The 17,421-nt window shown below is 34.2% G+C and overlaps 1 long non-coding RNA gene across 1 annotated transcript; it reads right to left on the bottom strand.

Annotated features, from left to right (window-relative positions):
- Nucleotides 1-4,592: 4,592 nt before the first annotated feature.
- On the bottom strand, nt 4,593-17,189 carry LOC143242622 (uncharacterized). Its single transcript, XR_013023018.1, has 2 exons — nt 15,852-17,189; nt 4,593-5,511 (listed from the first exon to the last, which is right to left on the bottom strand). It is a non-coding gene; the product is annotated as an uncharacterized LOC143242622 (long non-coding RNA).
- Between the last annotated feature and the right edge of the window lie 232 nt (nt 17,190-17,421).

The raw sequence follows: 17,421 nt of genomic DNA on the forward strand, positions 1-17,421 counted from the left end.
ATTAACGATTGTTTCTTGTTCTTTGTAAGAAGTCTTACATTAACATGAGTGTCTCTTGTTCTATGTAACAAGTGTTACATAAAGATGATTGTCTCTTCTTTTTGTAACAAGTTTTATATTAGCTTGATTTCTGTTATTCTTTGAAACAAGTATTACATTAACATGAGTGTCTCTTGCTCTTTGTAACAAGTGTTATATTAACACGAGTTCTCTTCTTTGTAATAAGTGTTACGTTAACATGAGTATCTTTTGTTCTTGGTAACAAATGTTATATTGACATGAGTTCTTTTGTTCTTTTTAACAACTGTTACATTAACATGAATGTCTGTTGTTCTTTGTAATAAGTGTAACATTAACTTGAGTGTCTCTTGTTCTTTGTAATACGTTTTACAATGACACGAGTGTCTCTTGTTCTTTGTAACAAGTTTTACAATAACACGAGTGTCTTGTTCTTTGTAACAAGTGTTACATTAACATGAATGTCTTGTTTTTTATTACAAATGCTCTATTAACACCAATTCTCTTGTTGTTTGTAGCAAGTGTTATATTGACATCAGTGTCTCTTTTCTTTGAAACAAGTGTTATATTGAATCAGTGTCTTGTTCTTTGAAACGTGTTAGAATAATATGATTGTTTCTTGTTTTTTTTGTTAGAAGTGTTACATAAACACGAGTTCTTTTGTTCTTTGTAACAAGTGTTACATAAATACGAGGTCTCTTGTTCTTTCTAACAAGTGTTATAATAACGTTTGTGTTTCTTGTTTTTTTTAAAACAAGTGTTATATTAACATGATTGTTTCTTATTCTTTGTAACAAGTGTTAGACTAACATGAGTGTCTTGTTCTTTGTGATAGGTGTTATATCAATAGGATTTCTCTTATTCTTTGTAACAAGTGTTATATTAACACGAGTTCTTTTGTTCTTTTTAACAGCTGTTACATTAACATCATTGTTTTTCGTTCTTTGTAATAAGTGTATATTAACATGAGTGTCTCTTCTTCTTTGAAACAAGTGTTATATTAACATGATTGTTTCTTGTTGTTTCTAGCAAGTGTAATATAAGCACGAGTTCTCTTGTTCTTTGGAACAAGTATTATATTAACATGAGGGTCTCTTGCTCTTTGTAAAAAGTGTCATATTAACACGAGTTCTCTTTATTGTAATAAGGGTTACATTAACATGAGTGTCTTTTGTCCTTGATAAGAAGTATTACATTAACACGAATTCTCTTGTTCTTTGTAACAAGTATTATATTAACACAAGTTTTCTTGTTCTTTGTAAGAAGTGTTATGTTAATACGACCTCTTATTTTTTTGTAAAAGTGTTACATTAACACGAGTTTTCTTGTACTTTGTAACAAGTGTTATATTGACACGAATTCTCGTGTTATTTGTAACACGTTACATTAACAAGTTTCTCTTGTTCTTTCTGACAAGTGTCATATAAATACGAGTCCTTTTGTTCTTTTTAACAAATGTTACCTTTACATGAGTGTTTCTTGTTCTTTGTAACAAGTGTTATAATAACGTGTTTGTTTTTTTATTGAAACAAGTGTTTTTTTAACACGAGTGTCTTTTTTTTTTGTAAAAGTAGCATGTGTAATATAAACACGAATTCTCATGTTTTTTGTAATAAGTGTTACATTAACACGAGTGTGTCTTGTTCTTTGTAACAAGTGTTACATTAACATGAGTGTCTGTTGTTCTTTGTAACAAGTGTTATATTGACATGAGTTCTCTTGTTCTTTTTAACAAGTGTTACATTAACATGAGTGTCTTGTTCTTTATTACAAGTCCTATATTAACACAAGTGCTCTTGTTCTTAGTAGTAAGTTTTACGTAAACATGTGTGTCTCTGTTCTTTTAACAAGTGTTACATTAATATTAGTGTTTCTTGTTCTTTGTAACGAGTGTTACATTAACATGTGTGTCTCGTTCTTTGTAACAAGTTTTATATAGACGAGTTGTTCTTTTTAACAAGTGTTACATTGACACGAGTGTCTTTTGTTCTTTGCAAGAAATGTTATTTAACCATGAGTGACTCTTGTTCTTTTAACAAGTGTCATATTAACATCTTTCTTTCTTGTTCTTTGTAACAATTGTTATATTAACATGAGTGTTTCTTGTTCTTTGAAACAAGTGTTAGATTAATATGATTTTTTCTTGCTCTTTGTAAAAAGTGTTATATTAACATGAGTGGGGGAAATTTCCCTAAAAACGAGGGTAAGCAGTGTCAGAAATGTCCCTAGCAATGGTGGTAAGCAATGGGGAAAATGTTTTTAGCAACGGTGGTAAGGAGTGGGGGAAATTTCCCGATGAACGGCGGTACGCACTGTCCGAAATGTCTCTAGCAACGGAGGTAAGCAGTAGGGGAAATCTTCCTGGCAAGGGGTAGGAAGTGTGGGAAATGTTCCTAGTAATGGGGTAAGCAGAATCGGAAATGTCCCTAGCAGGGGGTAAGGAGTGTAGGAAATGTCTCTAGTAACCGGGGTAAGCAGTGCAAGAAATGCCCCCAGCAACAGGAGTAAGCTATTGGGAAATGTCCCTAGCAACGGGGGTGTATTGAGTCGAGGAATGTGCCTCTCAGCGGGGGAAAGAGTGAAGGAAATGTCCCTAACAACGGGGTGAAAGTAGCAGGGAAAATGTCCCTAGCAATGGGGTAAGCAGAGGGGAGAAATCCTAAGAACTGGTGTAAGCAGTGTCCAAAGTGTCCCTAGCAACAAGGGTAAGCAGTGGAGGAATTGTCCCTAGCAATGGTTGTAAACAGTGTAGGAAATGTCCCTAGCAACGGGTGGTAAGAAGTGGGGGATATGTCCCTAGTAACGGGTGGTAAGAACTGGGGGAAATGTACCTAGTAACGGGGAAAGAAGTGGGGTAAATGTCCTTAGCAACTGGGGTAAACAGTGGGGGAAATGTCCCTACAATGGGGTAAGAAATGTCGGATATATCCCTAGCAACGGGGTAAGAAGTGTGGGAAATGTTCCTAGGAATATGGGGTGCGCAGTGTAGGAAATGCCTCTAGAAACTGAGGTAAGCAGTGGGGGAAATTTCTTTAGCAACGGTGGTAAGAACTAGAGGAAATGTACCTAGTAACGTGGAAAGAACTGGGGGAATGTCCCTAGCAACGAGGGTAAGCAGTGTCGGTACCTAGCAACGGGGTAAGCAGTGGGGTTAATTTTCTAGCAATGGTGTAAACAGGTTGGGAAATGTCTCTAGAAACAGGGGTGGTAAGAAGTGGGGTAAATGTCCCTAGCAACAGTGGTAACTACTGAGGGAATAGTCCCTAGCAATGGTGGTAAACAGTATAGGAAATGTCCCTAGCAACGAGGGTAAGCAGTGTCGGACATGTCCCTAGCAATGGGGGTAAACAGTGGAGGAAATATACCTAGCAACGCGGAATAATCACAGGGGAAATGTCCTTAGCAACAAGGGTAAGCAGTGGGGGAAATTTCCCTAGCAATGGGGTAAGAAGTGTGGGAAATATTCCTAGGAAAGTGGGTAATCAGAATCGGAAATGTCCCTAGTAACTGGGGTAAGCACTTGGGAAATGTCCTTAGCAACGGGGGTAAGCAGTGGGGAAAATGTCCCTAGTAACCGAGTGTATTGAGTCGGGGAATGTGCCTTTCAACGGGTGTAAACAGTGAAGGAAGTGTCCCTAGCAATGGCGGGAAATTAGGATGGTAAATGTCCCTATCAATGGGGTAAGTAGTAGGGGAAAAATCCCTATGAACTGGTGTAAGCTGTGTCCAAAATGTCCCTAGCAACGGGGGTAAGCAGTAGGAGAAATGTCCCTAAACAGTGTAGGAATTGTCCCTTGCATCGGGTGGTAAGAAGTGAGGGAAATGTCCCTAGCAACAGTGGTAAGAACTGGGGGAAATGTACCTAGAAACGGGGGAAAGAAGTGAGGGAAATGTTCCTAGCAACGGTGGTAAGAACTGGGGGAAATGTACCTAGAAACGGGGGTAAGGTCCCTATTGGGGTAACCATTCCATCGCAACTGTGGTAAACAGTGGAGGAAATGTCCCTGCAACTGGTGGTAAGAAGTGTAGTAAATGTCCCTAGCTACGGTGGTAAGCACTGGGGAAAATGTCCCTAGCAATGGGGTAAGCACTAGGGGAAATGCCCCTAGCAACCGGGGTAAGCAGTGCCCGAAATGTCCCTAGCAAATGGGGTAAGCAGTGGGGGAAATGTCCAATGGTTATCTAAAAAAATACAACAAATTAACATTTTCAAAGGGAGTCACTTTTTTCTGTCCATCCCCTTATATGTAATATTTATGTATGTATATGAATACATTGCTTGGAATAACATGGGAAAAGTAGTTTAAAGTCGACATTTGGTGGCCAGAGTAACATTGGCTGCATTTTAGTAGATTAGTATTTGGTAAAATAGTCACATTAAATTTAGAGAAAAGAGAGGACGCCATTACATTTAAAAACTGTTGAGAAAATCACTAAAATATTTTTAGTGTTTAATTGATTATTCAATTCACATATAGAAGTAAGTGTATTTTAGGGACTATTTCCAAATATGGAAAGAGGGGAGTGGGGCCACCGTGTTTGATTCACTAGATAGAGTTTTCTCAGCAAAGAGAAAAGATAAAAGGTCTTTATTTTATATTGTAGCTTTTAATATTGGTAATTTGAATTCTAATTCATACAAGACTACAGACTTTGTATTTTGATATCACAAACATCTAACTTGAACCAGTGCTGTTTTCAACATACCACATAAAACACAAAAATTGAACTTTACTGTTTAATTTAGAAATTAAATAATATTTAATATGAAAATCTGAATTATAATGTACAGTTTGATACTAAACTTAAGGAGATAAATTCATAAAATAGTAGTTCAATAAAATTTTGAATGTTGGTCAACAAAACAATGACATGGCCTTTGAGCCATGACCCATTTCAAAACAGTTAACATGAAATTCAGTTTGCACACAAGACTAGTTAATGCCTGAATCACTCTGAATTGGTAGCATTACAGACAAATTTTAGAAAAATATTCTATAACTAAGTTTGGATTTTCTGTGTACACCATATTTGTAATGTTTACTAATAACTTACATAATTTTATGAAGATGCCCAAAGTATATTTGCAATTATTACATGCATAAAATTACACATTAATAGTTCAATCTAACTGCCCAACTCCACAAGCACAAGATTAAAAGAATTTCTTTTAACAAGGCATTTTCATTTTTTGCAAATCAGGATTTGAAAAAAACAAAAATCATTAACTCGTTATACAACATTTATATTTTCTAATTTACTACATAACTTACTTCTCAGGAATTCTTTTTCTTCCTGTAAAAGAGGATATTTTACCACTTGAGCAAGATCTTTAAGAAGTATAATTATAACTTCACTCTCTGCAGGTGGTAAGTCAGGAGAGATATTACTCTCCAACAGATTCACTAGGTAACTGTACAGTCTCCGAAAGTCTGGTTCACTGTCTTTTTTTGGTGTTTCATGATGTTCCTCAGTTTTTGCAGCTTTAAGCACCTACAGAATATAAAAGAAATACACAATATAATCGTAAGCTGTTTATCTTTAAAACACACATGGATTACATGAACTTTTAACTGAAACTGTTGTAAAAGTTTTGATAAATTGAAAGAGAAATGTAATGATAATAAGATCAAAGCACCAGCCATTTTGCATTATGGCTGGTGGGAAAAGTTATATCAAAACTATGAAAGATGAATATAGTTGAATTACACATTAGTTATAAAAATCATTTAAAGATATTCATTTTAATGTAACTGTGGAAAAATTAATTTTCGCAAAACTCAAGTTATTACAATGCAATATTTGTTGCTGTTGCTGTAACTTAACTAAAGATGAGTAAGGATTTTCTTTATGAAAACTGATTCATAATACATAAATACTTGTGGTGGGACATTACAATTTAACTAACTCTCTTGATATAGGTTTGGTAATTCTGACTAACCATATAACCAATATGAAAGTATCCATACTCTAACTTTTAATGTGATATGTGTATCTTTATGAAATTTGGCAAGCTTTTAGAAAGCACTGCATGCTTAGTACACACACACACACATAAACAGAATATTTACTTAAGCTTGTAGTTATGATGACAATTCATTTGTGGGGATGTTCAACAGAAGGGTTTTGAGAGTAGTATCTACTTGAAAGTTGTTTGAATTATAAAGATGTAAAATTTGAATTAAATAGACCCAACATTTGAAGTTTTTAGATTTAGAATACTCACAATGTTAAAGTAGATGGGAACAAATAAACATAAAAAGAAACTGAAAAGTATAAAACCAAAAGCTACAACACAGGAACATAATAAATTAGACTACAAGAAATATATCACCAAATGAAGCTGAAGTACAATTCAGAACAAGAAAATTTGTAGATTTGAGGAACAAAAATTAGTGCAAATAAAAAGACAGGCTCTAAAGAACACACATTCATGAAATCATTTAATTTAATCAAAGGAGTGATTTTGTTAGGAGTAATGTTATGTTAAACCTGTGAAGCCAACAATGGTAGTGACATAAAATAGGTTAGAGGAAGATATATCAATAATGCTGTTGTATATTCTTGGGGGAACAACTCAGACATATGTTATAAAAGGACATACTTCAATCTTGTTATCTCATTATATATATAATTAAATAATTTCAAAACTGTACACACCTCTTGATTTGTAAACTGGGTGATTTTTAAAGTGCTACAGAAATAACTGGGGTTGCGTCTGAAAAAAAACATACACTAGAGAAAATAAGAGACTTTCGACTGGATGAATGAATATAAATAAAGGTTCTTAATGGATAAAAGAGACTGTACTTAATTATTCTACCTTTCTTGTTCTGTGCTGTATATGTAGTCAAAATTATTCAGAATTTCAGAAACCCTGTAAAAGTTAATAAAGGATACTAGGTAGGAAATACAAAACTCCCAAGAGAGATTCCATCTGAAGAACAATAAAAATACTAAATGATGTAAAGAACAAGATGCAGAGTCCATGAGACCTTACACAGATAGCCAAATGTTAAATATGTTATATAACCTGAAATCCAATTAAGGTGGTCAGAAACACCTTGATAAACAAGACATATGAGGTGCACAAACAAATTCAATGGAATGAATAAAGCAAGACCTGTGGAACATGAGCCATTGCAAAATATAAAAACTAATGTTGATCTCCTTGGAAATATTACATTTTTCACACCAGAAACAGACAGCCTTATTGGTGAGTTAAAAAAACTACAAAAGAAAAAAGGCATAAAACAAAAAAAAAAGAATTGAGGTCAGTCAGGCTAGGTAACATAATATAAGAAAAACAGCTGTGACTATCTCAGCCCAAATCTCTGGTAGAAAGACTATTAAGGTGTCAGTACAGAACCTTTCTAAAAGAAAAAATAAGAGTATGAAAAAAATTTGAAAAATGTCAAATCATCTTAATCTTGAAGTTAGTAACAAAATACAACATATCTTCAGAGGAAGAATGGAAACAAGATGCACAAGGTTCAAACAAAGACAGGCAAATTAATACCAGGCTTACATCCGATGATGACATCTTGGTACCAAAGAAAGATGTATGAAAAACACAAAACAGCAAGAAAAAACAGTGAACACAAAGACATGAAGACTGCAACTGAAACAAAACAAACCATAATCATGAAAATGGTATATGAAACATGAAAAAAATAAAGATGCAGACAAGTTTGAAAAAAATAAGACTTCAAATTCTGTATATAACAGCTAGCCATTACAAAAGATTTATCAAAAGTAATGGAACAGGATTTCTTTGGGACAGGCAAGAAGAATGAAAATCATTAAGGAGCAAGTCAGCATGAGGCAATAAGATTTGGACAGTGGAATTAACTGATTTTATCTTACCCATTACTTGAGAATGAAGACAAAATAGGCAGGTTCAGAGAAACAAGTTTTTTTCCAAGAAAGACTCCCAGTACCCACTGCTACAGAAGATGGACTTAGAACTTTAAACCAGTAAAGTATCAAAAATGTGCAATGTTGACCCTAAGGCACGGAACATGGGATGACCTAAATACCTGTTTAGACTAGCATGATGTGATAACAGCCAAAACAATAGAAAAACTGCAGCAAATAAAGGCAATGAGATCAAGTTCAACTATACTTTTTGAAATATATCACAACAAAGTTTTTGTGAATACTATAACATCTCACTCAGTTCAATTGAAAAAAAAAACATGAAATCCTGATATTCAATTGAAACAGAATAAATCTTTGGAAGAGTGATTTTAAAATGAGATATCAAAAAAGATTGCTGATCCTAAAGCTAACAGTTTTTTTTACTACAAAGAGCTATTACCTCATGTGTACTATCATGCATGTTCCTGCAAATGCCAGAAGCCTTGAACAAAGTTCCCATCCCCTTACGTGCATCAACATATACTGCACCAGTCTTTAATGTAATCATCATAAGACCATAGCTCTCCATGCAAGTAATCATGGGAGGCAGCACTCAGTGAGAAACCACATCCATTTCAAGCAGAGAATGTTCTTTGTGCAGCTGAAGTTATAGGGGAAAAAATTGTGAATAAGAATCTTTTGGTGAGTGCTAATATGTCACAAGCTGATCAGATGGCAGATTATTCAAGCATGTATAATCTCACAGGAAGATAGCTGGACATAAGTGTTTAGAGTTGCTAGACCTATATGTCAGGTCATTCCATATTAGAGGAATACCTACATGAGATATTACAAAAAATTAAACAAAAAAAAGCATACAGACCCACGTTCTAAAGTAAACCCATGACTCATCCATCTTGTTATAATCAACTTACTTCATAAAACAGCAGATACCTGAAGTACAATATCAGGTAACACCCCAATCCTACTTTCCAAGCAAAGGATGTGTCCACTTAGTATTGGAATATTGGTATTCCATTTAATGAGGAACTCTATGTCGAGTTCCCCAACTCCACTAGAAGAATTTGAGGGAAATGGAACTTGCATGGGGGAAAACACAGGAGGGATACATGAATCATTGTTAACAGGCACATACATCTGCAATTAGATGTCACACTGAGAGACAGTACCACGGATTACCATGACTAAAGACAGCAGACACACACCTAGTGCTGTCCTTCATATTTTTGTCAAATGTTGAATAGCCTGGAATATATATTTATAATATATATGTGCGTGCGTGTGTGCACCCATAGAAATCAATGAATAATTATGCACAAAGCCTCAACAGAAGAGCTTAATACTTTTAGTACTTCTCTCCACTTTCTGTGAATTTTCAGCAAATATTTCTTTTGAGCAAACACTGGGCACTTAGTGTGTTCTATGATCTTAATAATACATAATGTTTGAATGAGGTCATTATGAAAAAAAAACAATGCAGAAACGTAAACAATTCAAATTAGAGCCACGATGATGAGTGAATATAGGCAATTGGAATGAGACAATGAATAAAGGAGAGGATGGAACCAACACAGAAGGGAGGAACTGAAAACTAAATATTTCACCCACAGAAGATAAACCAAATGAAGCAAAATCATGATGTGGAGGAAATGTCTGAAAACCAGGACTGGTCATCCATCACAAGGAAGAGTATCTGTAGAGTGAGAAACTGCCCATCAGAAACAGGAAAAACCAAAGCTGAATCAAATAAGATAGGATGATGTTTGGCCAACAATTTTCCAACTTTGTGGGAATAATAAAAGGATGAAAGTACAACCTCATGGTGGGGATGAGGAATTGTCTCAAGGACTTTTACACAGGTGAGAGGGAAAGTAAAAGTTTAGCAAAACCTCTGAGAAAGTCCTGAGGAACTGAACAGGCATAGAAAAGGCGATTCATCAGAAAAAGAGTTGGAGAACAAAGCTCCTACAAAACTGGAGCCAAGGGGTTGCTTCAGAAACAACTCATCTCAAGGACCTGAAATGGCTAACCCTCAAAGAAGACAAACCATACAGTAACAAAAGAACAAAGAACAGTAGATGAAGGGACCAACAAGGCCATATGTAATGAAAACCTGTTGTGGTCCTCTGGTCCAAAAGGTAATTTACTAAAGGTAGAACAGATGAAGAGCAGCATCAATACAAACTGCATCATTTAAAAATACCCCAAAAAAGCACTAAAAAGGAAAGAAAAGTAATATAATGCTTTACGAGTGTAAAAAAGGCAATAGTACAGCAGAAACTACAAGAAACATGCAAGATGCTTATGGTGGAGTCTCAATGAAATAAAATGTTGAAGATGGTTTCAAAAGTTCAGTTTGTCCTGTTGAGTTTAATGATAACTCGCTGCAGGCTGCGCTTGATAAAGACTGTGCTGTAACAGTTGAAGAACTAGCACGGAAGTTTAATTCAACCCATTCAACAGTTTACTATCATCTGCAACAGCTTGGAAAGATGTCAAAGCTTAAAAAATGGGTCCCCCATGATTTGACAAAAGCCAACCTTAGAACAAGAGTGGACATTTGCACTTATCTGCAATCTCATGAATGTAACTCACCTTTTTGGAAAGGTTAGTGCCTGGAGATGAAAAATGATTATTTTATAAGAATGTTAAGCACTGCAGAAAATGGCTCAGTACAGGTAAATTGGTTAAAGTGCAGCCCAAAATGGGCCTACACCATAGGAAAGTCTTGTTAAGCATTTGGTGGGATATTGTTGGTGGGATCCATCCACTTTGAGTTGCTGCCACTCAATGTAATGATTACATCAGACTTCTGTTGTCAACAGTTAGAGCACTTGAATGTTACACTGAATCAGTCATAAAGGTGTTGTGTTATACCAGGATAATACATGGCCCCATACAACAAGGATCACATCTGCAAAGATTGAAGAGCTAGACTGAAAAAAAACTTCCACATCCTACTTATTCTCCAGACCTTGTCCCATCCGATTATCATGTATTCCAAAGTTTGCAGAACTATCTTGATGGAAAAGAGCTTGAAACACACAATGCTCTGTACAGTAAACAATATAATACATCACTTTTTTGGCTTTCCATTGATTATAATAATTCGGTATAAAATATCAGCAGGAGAGAGCTACTGGAAATTTGTAAAAGAGAGAATGCAGTAGGTGTGCATGGGAACTATGTCTGGTTTTGTATCTTGTGGCTCCATATGCAAATAAGATTAAAGGCTATAAAAATAGACTTTACCTTAGTAATATCTGGATTATAATGAGAAATATATGTGCAACTTTGTACTTCTCAAGAGTTGTAGCAAATAATTAAAAAAGAGGGAATACTTGGAGAATAATGTCACAATTTTCATACCAGGGAAAATTAAGGCTTTTGTAAATATTTTGTTATATAAACAAGAACTTAATATTTACAAGATATTAAAATTTGATTCACTGACTATGTTTTCATGCCAAGATTATTTGTATATAATGTTAATAAAGTAGTTTAATTAAATTGTGAATGTAAGTCTAAAAGGTCGTGTACTTTTACCTACCTGAAGGAAGAGGGTTAAAAGAAAAATTTAAGATAATTTAAATAAAAGTTCTAACCGATCAATCAAACATTTTTTGTTGTTTCTGAAAATCAAAATATCATGTAAAACACGAATCATAAAAAATGAGTTAGTGTTCAAGAGTCAGAGCTCATGAGGATTACTGTGCATCTTGCCTTCCTATTAGTGGACGGCTATAGTCTAATGGTAATTAAATCACATACCAGCATAATACTCACTGACACACAGTGAAGTGAGAGCTTTATTCTAGACTTATAGCATGTGTAGGAATTTACACAACAGTGTGAAAAAGGGTAAGAGTTCTTTGTTATGCAGAAAGACAAATTTATGAAGATAACACCAACTCCATAAGTATATAAACACTTTTCTGGACACTGGTATTGTTGAAAAGATTCAGAACCCAAAGGAGATAGAGGAAAAGAGGTTATCTACAAAGTTATAGAATGTCTATACAAAAGACACAGATTAACAAAAGACTGAAAACATAAAAGATGAAACTTAGAATCATAAACAAACTCTTCCAGCTAAGTGTTGGTGAAATTCAGTGTAAACCACGTACTGAGCAAAAACCTGCTAATCAACCACATAATTAAGGCAATCAATGCTATGTGGAAGATTAGTTAACAGTTTGTGTGTGTGAAGACAGAGAGGTAAAGACAGACCATAAAGAGAGAGCTAAAAGCTATAAATCATTCCAAAACAACAAAATCAAAGATGAATGAATCAAGGACAGGTAAATTTTAAAACTCCCATCATGGAACCAAAACTTTGACAAAGGAACTATCATGAGATTCTTACAAGTTCTATCATTGAAAGAAAAAATTCAGATAACAAGTGAGATAAGAAAGATATAAAACAGTCTTCAATCTCCAGAAATTTCTCCCGCCAAAGATGTTCAGAAATTTTTTGTCACATTTGTTAAGAATTTGAATTGAAACTCATAAAGGCTTTCAGGTCTATGTGATTGAACTTACAACTTTTAACTTGCTTCTGGTGAAACATGATTTCTAAAATATAATCACTTTAAATGCAAGATTTTCTTTGTAACCATACTGTATTGCTTCAATACTCAAGGAACTTACTTCTGCTATGATCTTGAGTAATCATCGTTACGGAAGAAAATATGAACATTCTTTTTCACAATATCTCCCCAGGATTCTATTGGAGCTTGTTTTCCTTCAATTTGTGATTGATCATTCATTTTATTTTTTCCCTCGCAGCTCGCATTTTCTTTTTCTTAACATTGGATCTAATTTCCATCAATTCTGGAGTTTTGTGAAAAATAAAACTGATGAAAAGTTACACTTCCCTAACCTAATCAAGTTCACACTGTAACAGTTCTTGTAAAGTAGTTTGTTAATAAAAACAGTATTTCAAACACTAGTGTGTTAGCCAGCTTGAAGAATCATATTACTTGGAAAAGGACCTCACCAGCAATGGTTATAGTAGACGTAGTCTGGTTGAGATATTACTATACGATTTTTTTATTTTACTCAGATGTTTTTCCTTTTGTACAATGATGAAGCCACTGACCTTCTAAGTCAAACACTTTTGAAACAGACAGCTATGTTGGTTAAAATGCTGATAATATTACAAGACTGAAAACATAAGACACTAAGTCAATAAATCTGAGAAAATGATCAAGAAAAATTTACAAAACATAATCATAGCAAGCAAATACAAACTCACTCTTTTTAAACTACTCAAAGCTAACACGCCAACTTTGTACAGGCCTCCCAGTTTTGTTATTTACTAGACAGTTAATTTACTATATCAAGGTTCTATTAATTTCAGATATTGTTATGCACTGGTTACAATTAATTTACATTTCTAGAATTCAAACTGAAATACAACTACATAAGAAATGAAATATCACAGTTTTAATAAATGATAATGTGATGCAATAATAGACTATACACATAACATTTTTAAACATTTGGGAAAAATTTATATAATCAAATAGCAACATTTGTACTTTTATTTAGCAAGTTATTTCCTAGTATAGAATATTCTCTTGAAAAGAAATTTTTCTTACATGTATGTGCTGGGTTTTAAAATATTCTTACATTTGAAATCAGACATAAAACGATAACTTGAAAATAAACATTTCTATAAAATTATTTACAGTACGAGTGAAATTGGCATGTTCCAACACCAAAAATACATTTCTGATAGGTACTTACCTCTACTGAGATAATATCTTTTCCTTCTCTATGCACTGAGACTAGGCAAGTAGAGGTGCACAGAAAGAAGGGAGGATGGAAGCACAGAGAATATCTATTAGAAATGTATTTTCAGTGTTGGAAAATGTTAACTGGTTATATAATATCTTACCCTTACTCATATAATAACAATGAAAAGGTGGAAGGAGAGGTGTAAAGTTATCTAAACAAGCATCCTCTTTGGAATGTACCCAAAGGGAACTCATGAACTGTGACACCCTCTACAATGGAAACATGTAGGGGCACACCCATGACAGACTGTATCCCTTATGTACAAGGATATTCTCTACTCAAAATAAAGATATGCTTCTCTAAGTTCAGGGAAAATTGTGCACAGTCCAAAACCCAAGTAATGGAAATGGACGTGCAAGATGGTGCAGTATGACTGAAGTGATAAAAAACCATACATGGTGGGTTATCTACAGTCCAAAACCAGACAGTATCAGGTATTTCTCATCCACTCTGCATTAGACGGATCCACACCAACAGAACACCACTGCTCTACTTTCCACTGAGTAAAACTGGTTACACTCAGGAGGAAGTCTCTGATCCATGACCCCAGCAACTAAAAACTAGCAAATGACAAGAACTCCCATACCCTACTAAATAAAAGGGGAGTAAAAACGCACTGGGGAGGTTGGAGGAACAAAACACCTTAAGACAATCCAATAATTTAGCATGCAACCTTACTTTTAAAAGGCTTCCAGTCCTGGTTTATTAAACTAAAACCAGAAAAATGGGCAGTTATTCCAACACTAGTTTGCTCATGACAGTCCATGAGCAGGTATGGTTTGAATTGGGTTTTGTTTAACAAATAAGATACCATGAGAACAACCTCTAGTGGTCTTTTGGAACATCCCATCTCAACAGTGAGCATTACAGACTTGATTGGCTGCAGGATGCAAATTTATATTTTGGTATACCTTGTTGGGCATCCACATGCCACTGAGTAGGTTACTGAGGTGTAGAATAGAGCACCTATAAAGGTAAGAGAAAAAAGATAAATGATTTGAGGGTTGCAAGTCTTTTAGACTTACCCTGTCCTATCAGGATATATCAATTTAAACAGATTTACCACACACTTCACTTTAAACTCTGAAATTCAAGGAGTAGATGTATTATTTGAGAGTTGGAAAATACTTACACCTGGCAGGGGGGTAGGTTAAATCATGAAGTTGTGACATGTCAGGTAAAGCATAACTGCTCCTTGGCATAACTGAGAAGTAAACTTTCCAGCATGAGTTACAAAATCTGTGAATGGAGTGAATTAAATATTTGCTCCCAGATCTTTCAGCCATCAAGTAAAGTACAGCAAAAGCAACCAGGAAAATACCCAAAACATTTGTCTGATATATGTTTCCATTTCACTACAAGTAAGATATCTAACAGCCTCAACTGAGAATGACTCCTCCCACTCTGATTATTGTACAACACCAGATATGGGATGGGAGAGACCTGATTTGGCTCTATGCCAAATATAATAATCCTAGAATTCACAAGTTAGCTTGTCAATAGGAAAAAAATTATGAAAATAAACTAGAAAACACATAACATTCAAAGTATCTCTGAATGATCATAATACTAGGAAACCCAACAGCAGCTCTTTGTAGAGAAAAGTTATAACATTATCTTAACAAGACAGATACAGTACAAAGACAGAAGACACACTGACAAAGTTGGAAAGTGTCACAAGATCGATATTGCTAAGAGCAATTGAGTGGAATACAAAGGACTAGAGCAAGTGATAAAAAATCAGACCAATGTTTAGACAAGCAAAGAAACCCTAGCAGTCATGGAATAGTTGCAAGTCACAGAGGAGGTAAGTTTTGTAATATTTTTTGAACATTCTTCCATGTTTCAATAGAAAGATAGTCATTAAAACAGCACATACTATTATTTCAATTTAAATGTTTAAAGCATTACACAAGTATAAACACAATGTTATAATATGTATTATTTCATTGACATCAGTACTACTCTCATGAAAAAGGTGTGTTCATTTGTATAAGGTCTAATTTGAACCATTTGCATTTGGCATGTTTATGAGGATACATGCGTAAATTACAAAGAAACCTACATTTTCATAAAAGCAATTTTTTAATATTTTGAGACAAACATTTTAAATACAGCTTTGCTTTACAACATAATGCACACAAACTTACTTAATCTCTGTTTAATTCCCAGTTTTTACAACTTTCTCAAACATCACCAAATTTCCAAGACCATACCTTCTTAATCCCTTAAGGAAGACTTTCTTTTCACTATAAGAAAATTAAAATTTCAAAATTATTTTGAGAAAAATCTAAGTGTCAATTTAGATGAAACCACTAATATCTGTGCTTTTTCTAAAAATATTAAAAACAGAAACTCATTCTTAACATTCTTCTCCAATAAACTGAACTAAAAGAATAAACTTGGAAAATATTAAAACATATATTAACAGCAAAAGTATGAAATGTATATATACAAAATGTAAAAACTTCAACATTAAAAGTAATAAAGTTTTATTTTAAGCTTATTATATGCAAACAGTCCTTGAAAATATTGCTTTACAGATTTTACCTTTTGGAATAATTTGGCTGATACCGTTGCAAGTACTATTAACTTGTTGCAAAATCTGGTTATATAAATACAAAAGAGAAAAGTGATGCTTTAGATTTTAATTTAATGCTTTATATGCTTGAGTGGACTTTATTACCATGTTTGTTTGTCTTCTTATGTTCTTGTAAAATAATATAATGAATACTGCAAATATTTTATATGTAAAATATAAATAATAACTAAGCTCATTACAAATATACTGAAAATTAAAAGTTTCCTACACTGAAAATGCATTTTAATGGATACTTATCTCTTTCACATAATAGCTTTTCTCAACTTGCATTGAGCTCTATGTGCACAGTTTTGTTCTCCACTAGCATTGATGTTTCCACCTATCTTTACATGTGATAGAGCTTTACCGTAACATGCAAAAACCCACCACCAACAGGATTATCACAAACCCTCTTTGTACAGATGACTCTATTCTTTAGTCGCTCTGATCTGGCTATCCAAGGAGTGTTAAAGTAAAATTTTAGGCTCATCTCATTTGTCAGCCGGACACGTATTTTTGGTATTTGATTCACTTGTCATGTGCGTATGAACTACTGGGAAAGACATAGCTCGTTCCCAATGTTGAGTAAAATTTGCAAAATGACTGATTTGACAACATTCACAATGACCAAGTTCAGCTTATGGGCAAGTCAATGTACATATAAAGCCTATAGCATGATCTCTTTTATTCTTTACTAAACACAACTACACTTGTCACTCATTGCACTGACATCAACATGCACTGAGTTGTCAAATTTCGTATATCAATTACACTTTATACTAGCTCCGCCTGGACATGTGCATTTGAACTTTCTGCTGTCATGAAACCAGTAAATCCTTAATGGATTACTCATTCGAAGAAATATCTTATAACAACTAACAATTGCTCCCTTCTAGACAAATCTTTGAATTCATCTACCAAAATGGAGAATAGGTTTGCATTTGCTACTTTTCCTTGTTTCATCTAAAATGATATCTGATATAATTTCAAGTAACGCATTTTGTAATGTGTGATGATTATACTTCGCATTAGCTTGTTCTTCTGCCAGCTTGGATCGCAGCATTTCTGAATATTTTTTTGCAATAGATCCAATACTGTTATGAGATTGACTTCATTAACCTCATAATTTGTCTCTCAAT

Source organism: Tachypleus tridentatus, unplaced genomic scaffold (genome assembly GCF_004210375.1).
Source record: "Tachypleus tridentatus isolate NWPU-2018 unplaced genomic scaffold, ASM421037v1 Hic_cluster_2, whole genome shotgun sequence".
NCBI classification, from domain to species: domain Eukaryota; kingdom Metazoa; phylum Arthropoda; class Merostomata; order Xiphosura; family Limulidae; genus Tachypleus; species Tachypleus tridentatus.